An 11,717-nucleotide genomic window follows, 5' to 3' on the forward strand; every position below is an offset into this window, starting at 1 on the left:
ATAATGTCATAACTAATTAACAAACATATTTCTTGCTAAAATGCAATTCTGGATAAAGTGCATACATTTGTTGTTGGGTTTAATGCCATTTTTCAGCACATGAAAGGCTATACATGGCGGCCAGTATTAATGGTGGAGGAAGAACCCGGAAAAACCCTGGTAAGAACCACCGACCCACAAGAAGCTACTGGCAAGCTTTCTCACATAAGCACATTAGCCGAATCCAAGACTCAAACCCACAAAGACAGGGGTGAGATGGCAGTGATCCGTAACGGAGAGCACTTACGACCACTCTGCAACTTGCATACATTTGATGTCACATGAAAACTATGGATAACTAAGATCATGAACATCTTTATATGATGAAGTGAACATTTAAGTGGATAAGTGCATTCAGTTGTGTCACTCTCCCCATTTTGAGGCTTAAATTGCATGCTAGAACTGGAAGCTACATCAACAGACTAACATTTATTTCTATATTGCTGTGATGTGCTTATATTAATGGCACAATAAGAACTGTAAAAATTCTACACATACCTACATCTATAAAACGTATCGTTCCACACCACCTGGTTAAATAATAAATTATACTAAATTTTAATCAGAAGTAGGATACTGAAGAATCATATAAAATAATGTAATTGCTAACTGCTACATCTGAAGAAAAAAAATGGGAGATATTACAATTAATTACAAGCAGAATAGATAAAATCCTCAAATACATTGCATTTATTTTGAGGTTTATAAATATTTTGTGGTATAACGTTTAAGATGCTACATACCTTGATACCTTCAGTAAATGATGGGTTTTCCATCTGGATATCCATGACGCAACTTCTTGAATATGCTGGTTTTGTAGAAGTTATTGATGATCCAAATCCATCAACATCATCTTTCTTAGTCATGCTGTCATCTTGAAAAGTGTTGTGTTCCTCTGCAACTGATGTATCTGAAGCATCATGACTTTTTGACAGATCTTCTTGCAAAGAACTTCCCAATTTGTTAATAAGTGCTGTACCCAGAACTTCAATACTTTTGGAAATAGCATTATCCTGCCACACATAATTTTCCATAATGAGGTTCCTGAAGCGTTATTACTTTCAGTTTCATAATTGTTTTCCATGGAATTGCCTACTTCATCAAAGCCCAAGTCTGTTTCACTGACCATTTCAGTGTTATATGGCAATACATTCAAGGATTTACTTCAGGCAGCTTATAATACTAACCCATTTAATAAGCCATATGTTTACATTTACTGCTAGATATTAGCAGTTAAAATACAAAGCATTGGGCATTGCATGAATCACATCTAGCATAGCTAATGTGAGTAATTGGATTTTCTCCAGTCCTTACCCTTCTGCTTTGTTTTATAACTAGAGAGCCAATTGGGATCCCATTCATTACCCAACAGGTGCTGACATTTAGTTTGATGCTCCCATCATCAGTTCTCAGACACTAGTTAATTGTACAAATATAGTCCAACATAACCCACATGTGTCTTGCTATGTCAGGCAAAGGAACTGCTCTGCCATTCTCTGTAACTGCTATCTCAACAGCTGTAAACTTTGATTTTTTCACACAAGGGATTTGTCTCTCCATTTGAAGTAATTATAAAATAACTTTACCAAACCCGACTTTTCTCCATAATACAAGTGGGAGGGGGATATGCTTTCCTTTATTCTTGAAACACTCAATTTCCTTTCATGCACTCTGATTAGAAATATATTTAAAATGGAATAATTTTTACAACAGATGTAGACAGAAATGGGGTTGCATTTCTGTCCTACAGAATAATGATTACATCATATGGACAAGAAGTTTGAGTATGTATGTATGTATGTGTGTATGCATGGCACATCTGCCAGTAGCTTCTCGTGGGTCGATTAATTAATTAATTAAATAATTAATACTGGCCGCCATGTATAGCCTGTCGTGTGCTGAAAAATGGCGTTAAACCCTACAACAACGAAAACAGCAACAATGGCACATCTGCACTATCATAGCCACCACACAGAGCCAGGTTAATTAGGTAGTAATATTTGTTAAGTTTAATTTGCTGATAATTGTAACTGATGAGATAATCCACTCTCAGGTTTGGGCAAATTCATGTGGGTGCTCTTAGGACTGATTGAACGTATATTTAAATTGTATTTGAAACAACTTCCAAACTCAATATCAAGCCCTAATAGCCAGGGTTGGTTCATCATGCTAAAACTATTATACACATAAGTAGACCATCTCCAATCATATCCTAAACTTCAAAGCTTAGAGACAAGAAAGTTTGGAGGACATGTGCAATATTATTAATAAATCAACTCATCCATATATCCAGGATTGCATAATCCCTAAACTTTCATCAAAATACTCAAGATAACTAGTAGATTTACTTTGTGTTTTTGTTTTGGAAAACAGTAACATTTCCAAGTCTGGACATATATTTGTTCATTCAGAAAGTGCACTTGTTTTTACATCTTAATGAATCTCTCTCTCTCTCTCTGTCATTAAGAATATATTTCAACTCTAGTGGTTTTTCACACACTTCTGCTGGGGAACTAAGGCCAGCAAAGCAACAGATTTATTAAAAAATATATGATTTTAAAATAAATTTTAATCTTTTTCAAATAATCTTGCTAAAATATATTTTTTATAAAATATATGTTGAAAAGGTAAATGTGTAAAAAAAAAACATCGAACAAATATTCTCATGAAGGCAGTCACAGTCTCTAGGCTGAAATGTTGTTTTGAAATCAATTTCATTACTTCTTTTTAACTGCTGAATGTAGTAACCATCTCTGATATTCTTCAACAATAACACCATCTTCAATTTAACTGCTATGGTGGACATATTGGAATCCATATTGGCATCATTATTATTTAGGACCAACAAGACATCATAAGAAGTCTTTGGTGGAAATTCCATGTTGATATTACTTTCTAGTTTGGAGGAGAACAATCTGGTGTATGCTTTTCATGTTAATCTTTAAATAATCCCAGCCCTTTTTTCTAAACATATGGATAACAAGTTGGTTCACTACATGAATTTGTGGAAAGCATTATCATATTAATGTCTACCATGTTTCTTTAAATCAGAAAATATTTTATTCTCATCATGCTAAAAATATTTACAACACTCTCTCTCTCTCTCTCTCTCTCTCTACATTATTTGATTGGCCAGATATTTAATATAAAGGCCTCATTGGTTGTTAACACCTGCTGTGCATCCAACTGTTTTTTGATAACATCATCAGCTTGCTAAACAATTATGAGCTCACAGTTAGCAAATTCCTTAGTAAGGAGAGTGCATGGATCAGATGTTTACCGTGATAGCTTCCCGGCTGTAGAATGTCCATCATATTCCATGAAAAACGATGGAAAATGCTGGAAAATTCTAGCATGGAAAACGCTGGAGTATTTGGACTAATATTCCAGCCTCTGTCCAGGGTAGGCTGGAAAACCCTGAACAATTCTTGCATGGAAAACGCTGGACAATTCTAGCATGGAAAACGCTGGAGTATTTGGACTATTATTCCAGGCTATGTCCAGGGTAGGCTGGAAAACCCTGGACAATTCTAGCACGGAAAACGCTGGAAAATTCTAGCATGGAAAACGCTGGAGTATTTGGACTAATATTCCAGCCTCTGTCCAGGGTAGGCTGGAAAACCCTGGACAATTCTTGCATGGAAAACGCTGGAAAATTCTAGCATGGAAAACGCTGGAGTATTTGGACTAATATTCCAGCCTATGTCCAGGGTAGGCTGGAAAACCCTGGACAATTCTAGCATGGAAAACAATGGAAAACCCTGGACAATTCTAGCATGGAAAAAGCTGGAGCATTTGGACTAATATTCTAGTCTTTATCCAGGGTAGGCTGGAAAACACTGGACAACACTAAAATTTAGCTGAAAATTGTTGAAATATTTTATGAAAACGAGATTTTTAACAGTGATGCAACTTTTATTTGATGATAATTTCAAGAAGAACATGATCCAAATTACCCCAACCAACTCCTTGTATTGACTGTGATGTTTAGTAACTTTTAAACAAGGAAACAAAATTAAAAACTATGCTTGTCACTGGTAGCTTAATAGGTTGTGCACTAGTATTCAGTAGACAACATGGCTTAAGTTGTCATAAATATCGCTACACTTCTACTGGTGTGTCATAAAAACCAGATTACTGGCTCCTTAACATCATCCGAGTTTCTAAAAATATGTTCTCTTACTCTAGTTATAGTTTGAATTTATTCTGAAGCAATCTTAACAACAAAATAACAAAAATTCACGTTAATTTCTATCTCAATTTTAATTTAAAAAATTTAAATATTTTTTTACACGTGTTGTTTCATAGTTCATTCACCACATTTCTTATTTTTCTGTTGTCACCACTGGAGTCTGTGGAAGTGATGGTACTCTTGATGGTTTAACCAAATCGCAAAGCTTCTGTCTCACCATCACCTCCCCAATGTTGTACTTCTCCTTCATGATTTCTGAAATACAAATCATTGTATATTAATGAATAGAATCAAGCAAGATTTCAAATTTATTTCAATCCCATATATATATATATATATATATATATATATATATATATATAGATAGATAGATAGATAGATAGATAGATAGAGAGAGAGAGAGAGAGAGAGAGAGAGAGAGAGGGGGGGGAGTGAGAGAATGAGAGTTATGCCTGAAACATTTCATGCAATTACAGTACTTTTACAATCCCTGAGGTTGGTAATTGTAATGAGGCACTTGGCTTGATGACTAAATTGATAGGCTTAAAAACCTGTGGTTTCCATCACAAATTAAACTGGCTACCTAACTGCTCCTGTGGCCTAAGTCTAAGTGGTTAGAGCGCCTGCTACGGGTGTGAGAGGTCACAGGTTTGAACCCTTAACCGAGTCATACCAAAGACTTATTAAAAGAATGGTACTATTAGCTGCCTTGCCTGGTGCTCAGCATTAACCTTTTACCTCATGCAAGCGTCTTTTGATGCCTCTACTCCATTCACATGGAAGCGCCTTTTGACGCCTGCTGTAAACATCAGCCATTTTAAGCCGGTTTTCATAGTGCCACCTTCGGGGAAAACCCCCATTTAGATGCTACATTCATTTCTGTGAATGACAGTTACATCAGATCACGTGGTCACTGTTTATGCCCTGGTCGATATCTGCTATTTAAAGTAACTGGGTCATAATCTCCACTCTCCAAAATGGAGGTCGCGGATTTCATTCAGTACTTACGAAGTTTTCACGATTAGAATCAGAACTACGAAAGATTCAATAACTTAGGTAAAGGCTCTGATATTGATGCAGGCAGCAATTAGTTTTCATAAATTATCAAATTCAGATGATTTAGTGATGTAGATGCAGACGACAAATTGTAAATTTGAAGTATGAGAAATGGCAGCTATGATTGGTCACGCAGCCTCACTGACATGACGGTAAATGAGTCCTCTCAAGATTTTAAAGCACGAAAAAAATTCTTCAGTGAAAAATAATTACGCAGCTATAACAATCAGACTTTTAATCTTAAATTTTTCCACACATAATAGATGTGAACCAAAAATGTAAAATGGTTACAATTGCTGTTTAACATAAAATACACTACATTGCTTAACAGTTAACAGGCAGGCCTATGCGTATGGAGTCGAATAGGTAACAGGTGCTCTATTTATAGCATGCTGCACTTTGTAATTATGCTCTATAAGGTAAACGGTTAAGAGGTTAGTGTTAGGACTGGTCAACCTGGTGTCAAGATAATGTGAATGGGTGGGAGACATTATGCTACATGTCTGTGGCATATCTCAGTGCTAGACATCACTATAAATTGCCACACTGTAGACATCGTAGCGATGTGACTAAACATTTGTTAAAGCTATGTTACTAAACATCTGAATCACGCACACACAAACTGGCTACCATATACATGCAGTTGTGATTATACCATTTAAACTGAAAGTAGATTTACATTGTCCATTTGAATATTGCCTGTCTACACTATTATGTTTCAAGTAGTAGTTGTGTATACGTTTAAATTTCATAATAATGTTCCAGCCTTAGTTCATAAAAAAATTTTGTTACAATTTGGCATATATTTTGTCATAGGTTAACAAAGTTTAAAACGTATGGTTAATAATTTAAAATATACCATAAATTATTTGAATTCTGGACTGGTCTTGGAGAGGTGGCCTTGTGTGTACTTATTATTGGCTCTTGCCCCAGTTAGTGTCTTGCCAATATATTCACCAGAGCTGTACAGCATTCTGAATATTTATTTATCAGCTTTGTTAAAATCCAAAATGTGACATATTTCTGCCTCATGCTGGGTGTGAAAACAAATTTAATCCAAATTTTCACCATGATGATTCATATGCACTAAGTTTCTGATATATTTACTTATCTACATACACAACTCCAGGTTACAGCTAATGTTCTAGACATTTGAATTTGAAACAAATGTGGTATTACCTCTCGCTTGCTTAATTCAAATTAAAAGATCGAAGAATTTCAATGAAGCTGTCGCCATCAAGTTGTTTACATAACTGTGCCTTGCCACTTTTTTTTCTGAAATTAAAGGACACAAACTAAACAAGTATTTTTGGTGAGGAAAATTGATAATCATTTCCAACAGTTTACAACTGTACATTCTTATTAATTATACAATAAGTTACTATTAAATATTACTGAAATGGCTGAATATAAATTGGATAGACAGAAACAAGCCATAATCTGAATTGAAGATTAATTGGAAAAGAGATCTACTGGTATATTTCTGAGTCACAGTCTAAAATTAATTAAAACAAATATAACTTATTGCTACAAATAGCACACTGTCTGGAAAATAATAACGAAAATGTAAAAAATAAAAATACCAGTCAGATCATTAATAATATCAAGGGTGAATAAAATTTAAAGTGAAATTTACAATTTGGAAATGTATATTCGCAAGGCCGGCACGTACCAACTTTTTTGAAAGACAGACACGAGATGACTGGTCATTGTGCATTAGGATAAGTAAAAAATGTTGCCAATTATGTAAACAAAGCTTAAAACATAACACATACCTTTCAATATCCTTACTATTTTGACGTCTAATTTATGTCTTCAAACAGCATAAAAAAAAGAAATTGTTCCATAGGATATATTTCGTAATAGCTTTCCGTAAATTTACGTCACGCGAAGTCTTTCGCAGCTAAGGTATTTGGCGGCCGTGCAAATAATCTTGCTACAATTGGACTGAGTAATGACTTACCTGCTATTTTCGCAATAATACACTCATGGTATCCCTTGAATCCACGACGAACCGCCATCACTTTCTCTCCCGTGCGATATTCCTTCATTTCTTTTCGTGGCGAGTGTACATCAGCCATACAGATTATGCCTCCCTGAATGGGACGATCATTCACCCATATAACCAGGGATATTTCTGGTTCAGTGGTCATCTTAAAATCCTGGGATATTTTATATTTTACAATTTCAATGACACTCCAATCGAAAATTGCGCCCAAATTCTAGACTGGTTATCCAAATCGTTTTACGGTGCCAAATTTGGAACCAAAATTTACAGAAACGTTTTTTTTTTTTTTTTTTTCTTTTTACAAAAAATTTGGTTCTAACGCATGAAATCGAAATATGTCGGCTTTTTCAATGTAGTAATTGGTTAAAAAAAATAAGTTCATAATTTTATATCCCATCATAGTCAGCTTCATCAGCCATCATCATACGGAACAACCTCGGCTATTTCTGCGTGACAAAAACGTGACTCCGATACGTGAAGGCGAATACTTGACAGAAAAATCAGACATTTTGTTCTCTTTTGATTTATGATTTATCTAAAGAGTTAATATCTATACATCGGATACCAACGCCGTGATTTGGATATGTTGGGGAATGATTGGTTTACAGTAAAGTGGTTTTAGAAGACAAAGTTTACGACCAAGAGGCAATATCGTGTCGAGGTGTGGAACACAAATGGAAAGACAACACAAACTGGACACCCAAACATTATAGGTGAGTATGAAATAAACGGAGTCTCGACTTTGTCTCGTTTGCCCAAGTATAAACTGACTATATGATTAACCGCCCAACACTATATATGTATGACTGGTAATTAAATTGTAAGCAAGTATTTCAATAAATGTGAAAAGATACACAAGGTCAAAAACAAGTTTCCTTTTGCACCAGTTTTAAAATTAGAGTAGGTATTTTTGTTTTTCAATATATATGTATATATAACTTTCAAAGCAACCTAATTTGTGGAATTTTATTTTAACAGCCATAACCTTGTAATTGTCAGTCTTGGAAATGTTAACTCCAGTGATACATATAAGCCCAAACAGGGACTGCTCTGGTATTATGATAAAGTTGTGAATTTCTTGAGTATTTGTAGATCTAGTCCAAAAAGGTCTTTAGGTTGCTGCTAAATTTTCAGACTGCTACATATATAAGTAAAATCATAACTTAAGTAACTTAAGTCCTGGAAAAAGAAATTTTGAAAAATTTCACATTAATCTTAGCAAGATTAAAATGTACACAAGTTTTACCATGAAGATGATTTTTGAACGATATGTTGATGTTTTAATCAGTCTGACTGTACAGTCTGTAAATGTTTTAATGCTGTTTGTGTATTACAGGTACTGGTGTTCAGGACAAAATATATAAGCAGTTTGAAGTTAATTCCACAAAGTCCATTCCTAAAAGCACCATGTACTGGAGGAAGAGAAAACAATGGTAATTCCAGGAGTAATAGAGAGTTTTTTTACATTTTAAATAATATCTGCAGCTGTCTCCCACAGCAATGTTTATTTGTGTGAAGATAAGCATTATTCTTTATACATTTGTTCTTACCTAGTACATTCACAGCATAACATGGCTCATATCTTAAATACAGTTTCAATACCATATCAATAATTTAAGGAATAAACAAGTTTCACTATACAATACTAAGTGGAATTTTCAGAGTTCAACAAATTCTGAGTATATGGTGAAATCATTCAGTATTTACAGACAGAATATTCAATGTGCGTGTTTGAACAGAACATTCACTCTGTATGGGTTATCCAACACACCATACACAATATATGCACAGTGTACACCATATTTAACCAAATCAGCCAATTACAGAAATTCCAGGAAATATCTGATCAGTATTGATTCTTGCAGAACAAGATTAATAATTTATTGTTATGCATTGAGCAGCAGAGAGGGTGAACAGACCATAGAATTCCGACAAAACAAATAAAACAAACAAATAAATCATCTCGTAGAAAGGTCAAGATTTTACAAATGAACTTTTCCTTGAGATGTTTTATTTCTGTAATGGACGATTGTACTAATAAAACCTCAGTTCGAAATAGTAGCTGAAAAAATAAAGTACTCTACGTGTTTATTTATTTCTTGTTTATTTTTTTGACGACCAACGTTGGTAGGTACCCTCTCTGCTGCTATTAATTTACCACCATACCAAGTTTGATGAATATTTTTCAACGCGTTCTCGCTGTCGTTTCTCCTCATCTGTTTCATCTTCATCTGAATCTTCGGAATTTGTTCTATGTTTCAAGTAATATTCAAGTTCTGATGGTGGTTTTTCTATTTTTGGATTTATGTTCTTTCTTTTTCTGTAATAGTTCATCAAACTTCGATATCGATCTCCACCGCAATTTTTGCAAATCTGATATAATCCTCTAACACCGTTGTTACAACCAACACAACTTCGTGGACCAGCATGAGGATTTTTCTTTATAAGATAATTATGTTTCTTGCAATATTCTCCACGGCACCTTTTGTTGCATTTATCTGTTGTTCCTTGACGTAGCCACGCACACTTGTTCATTATCTGTTTAATTAAATTTAATTTTATCATCACCCCTGTTACCCAAATATTTTATCAATACCCACACGATATCTTGTTCTTGGATCATGTAAATTTATTGTTATAAATCCATGCGGAGTAGCTTGCGCTCGTGAGAAGAAATTTTTGAATTTAATTATATCCATGTCACCACCACACCAAGTTTGATGAATATTTCGCAACGTGTGTGTGTCTACGCCATTAAACACAACTAAAATGTTGCAGTTGTCTCTGATCACCTTCGGAATTTGTGTATATCGTTGAGTAACATAGATCACGTCTGTATTTTTGTGTCTACCTCGGGAAAATATTCTGGCTGGATTTGATTGTTTATCTAGCATCACATCGTCGTATACAACTAAATTATTAATAAATCCGTCTATGGAATCTACGGATGGTGCTTCATCAATATCGGTTATAAACTCTATAACATCATTATCTTCATCCAGTAATCGTGCGTTTTCATTGAAATCTTTAAGTACATCATAACATCGCTGATCATCAACGGATGGTGCTACTAAATATAATTTATCCCATTTCAACCATCTCATTATCAGATTAAGTAATAATTGCGTCTTACCCGATCCAGATGGTCCTATGATAATCATTCTGATGGAGTTCGGTAGCGCAGGATGATGCTTAACTGGCTCTCGTTGCCGAGTTGCTGAGAAATCAATTATATCCATATATATTATAACATGAATTTATATTGTTTACGCTGTAGAGTTAAAACTCCAACTACTGATTTAGCCACAGTTATAACAAAAAATAAAAAAATAGCGTACGGTGGAAAATGTTCTATATGCGGTAGAAAGAAATTTTCATTTTTACCTAATAAGCGCGGTGGTGATATTGCTAATTTGATGTCAAACTTTCCAGGTGCTCCATGGGCTAAATACAGCGGAGAAAAAACATCTACCAGGATATAATTATTGCGGTCCTGGTACTCGACTCGATATCAGGCTCGATGATCAAGATCAACCAAAACCAGGCGAGGAACCAATAAACGCTATTGATCGAGTTTGTCATGCTCATGATGTAGCTTATAAAAGTCAAAATCTACAAGATAGGCATATTGCAGATGTAAAAATAATTCATTCATTAAATTCTATAAAAAATAAAAATATTAGAGAATCATTAGCTAATTGGTTAGTAAGATCCTCGATGAAAGGTAAATTAGCGATTGGGGCTGGTAATTAATAATGGAATCAATTTATTATTCACCGAGAGGATACTGGAGAGGCAAAGCAGCAATTGGTAAACTCGCTGATGCAGCGGCGGTTAAACATTCCACTGCTAGCGCGTGGTTGTCCAGGCAGGCAATATGGCAAATTTATCTACCACGTCCTAAACAAATTCAGTACGCGTATTTCGATGTCAGTGTTCCTAATGAAGTTCATCAAGCTGATATTCTGTTTTTACCGTATGATACTGTGCGTGGAAAAACGTACAAGTACGCGCTAACCGTAGTTGATGTTGCAAGTAGATATAAAGAAGCAGAGCCGCTATCAGCGAAAACATCATCTGAAGTAGCCGATGCGTTTGAACGAATTTGTCAACGAGGACTCGGACCACAAGGTGGTCTACGATGGCCACAGCTACTACAGGTTGATCCTGGTAAGGAATTTCTTGGTCCAGTATCATCGCTGATGAAACGACATAATACCAAAATACGACGAGGTCATACTGCAATTCACCGTGATCAAGCAATTGTTGAGCGATTTAATCGAACACTTGCTGAACGGTTATTTGGATATCAATACGCGAGGGAATTTATTCAGGATAAAAGATCTCGTGAATGGGTGGCAAGATTACCAGGCGTGATAGCTGCATTAAATAATGAGATCACACGAACAACCAGCATGAAAC

At 35.1% G+C, this 11,717-nt stretch overlaps 1 long non-coding RNA gene across 1 annotated transcript; it reads right to left on the reverse strand.

Annotated features, from left to right (window-relative positions):
• Positions 1 to 4,277: 4,277 nt before the first annotated feature.
• LOC149806799 (uncharacterized) lies at positions 4,278 to 7,440 on the reverse strand. The gene is made up of 3 exons (XR_016425433.1): positions 7,251 to 7,440; positions 6,467 to 6,562; positions 4,278 to 4,486 (listed from the first exon to the last, which is right to left on the reverse strand). It is a non-coding gene; the product is annotated as an uncharacterized LOC149806799 (long non-coding RNA).
• Positions 7,441 to 11,717: the final 4,277 nt, after the last annotated feature.

This window comes from Sinohyriopsis cumingii, chromosome 1 (assembly GCF_028554795.1).
Source record: "Sinohyriopsis cumingii isolate HCF-2022 chromosome 1, ASM2855479v2, whole genome shotgun sequence".
NCBI lineage: Eukaryota > Metazoa > Mollusca > Bivalvia > Unionida > Unionidae > Sinohyriopsis > Sinohyriopsis cumingii.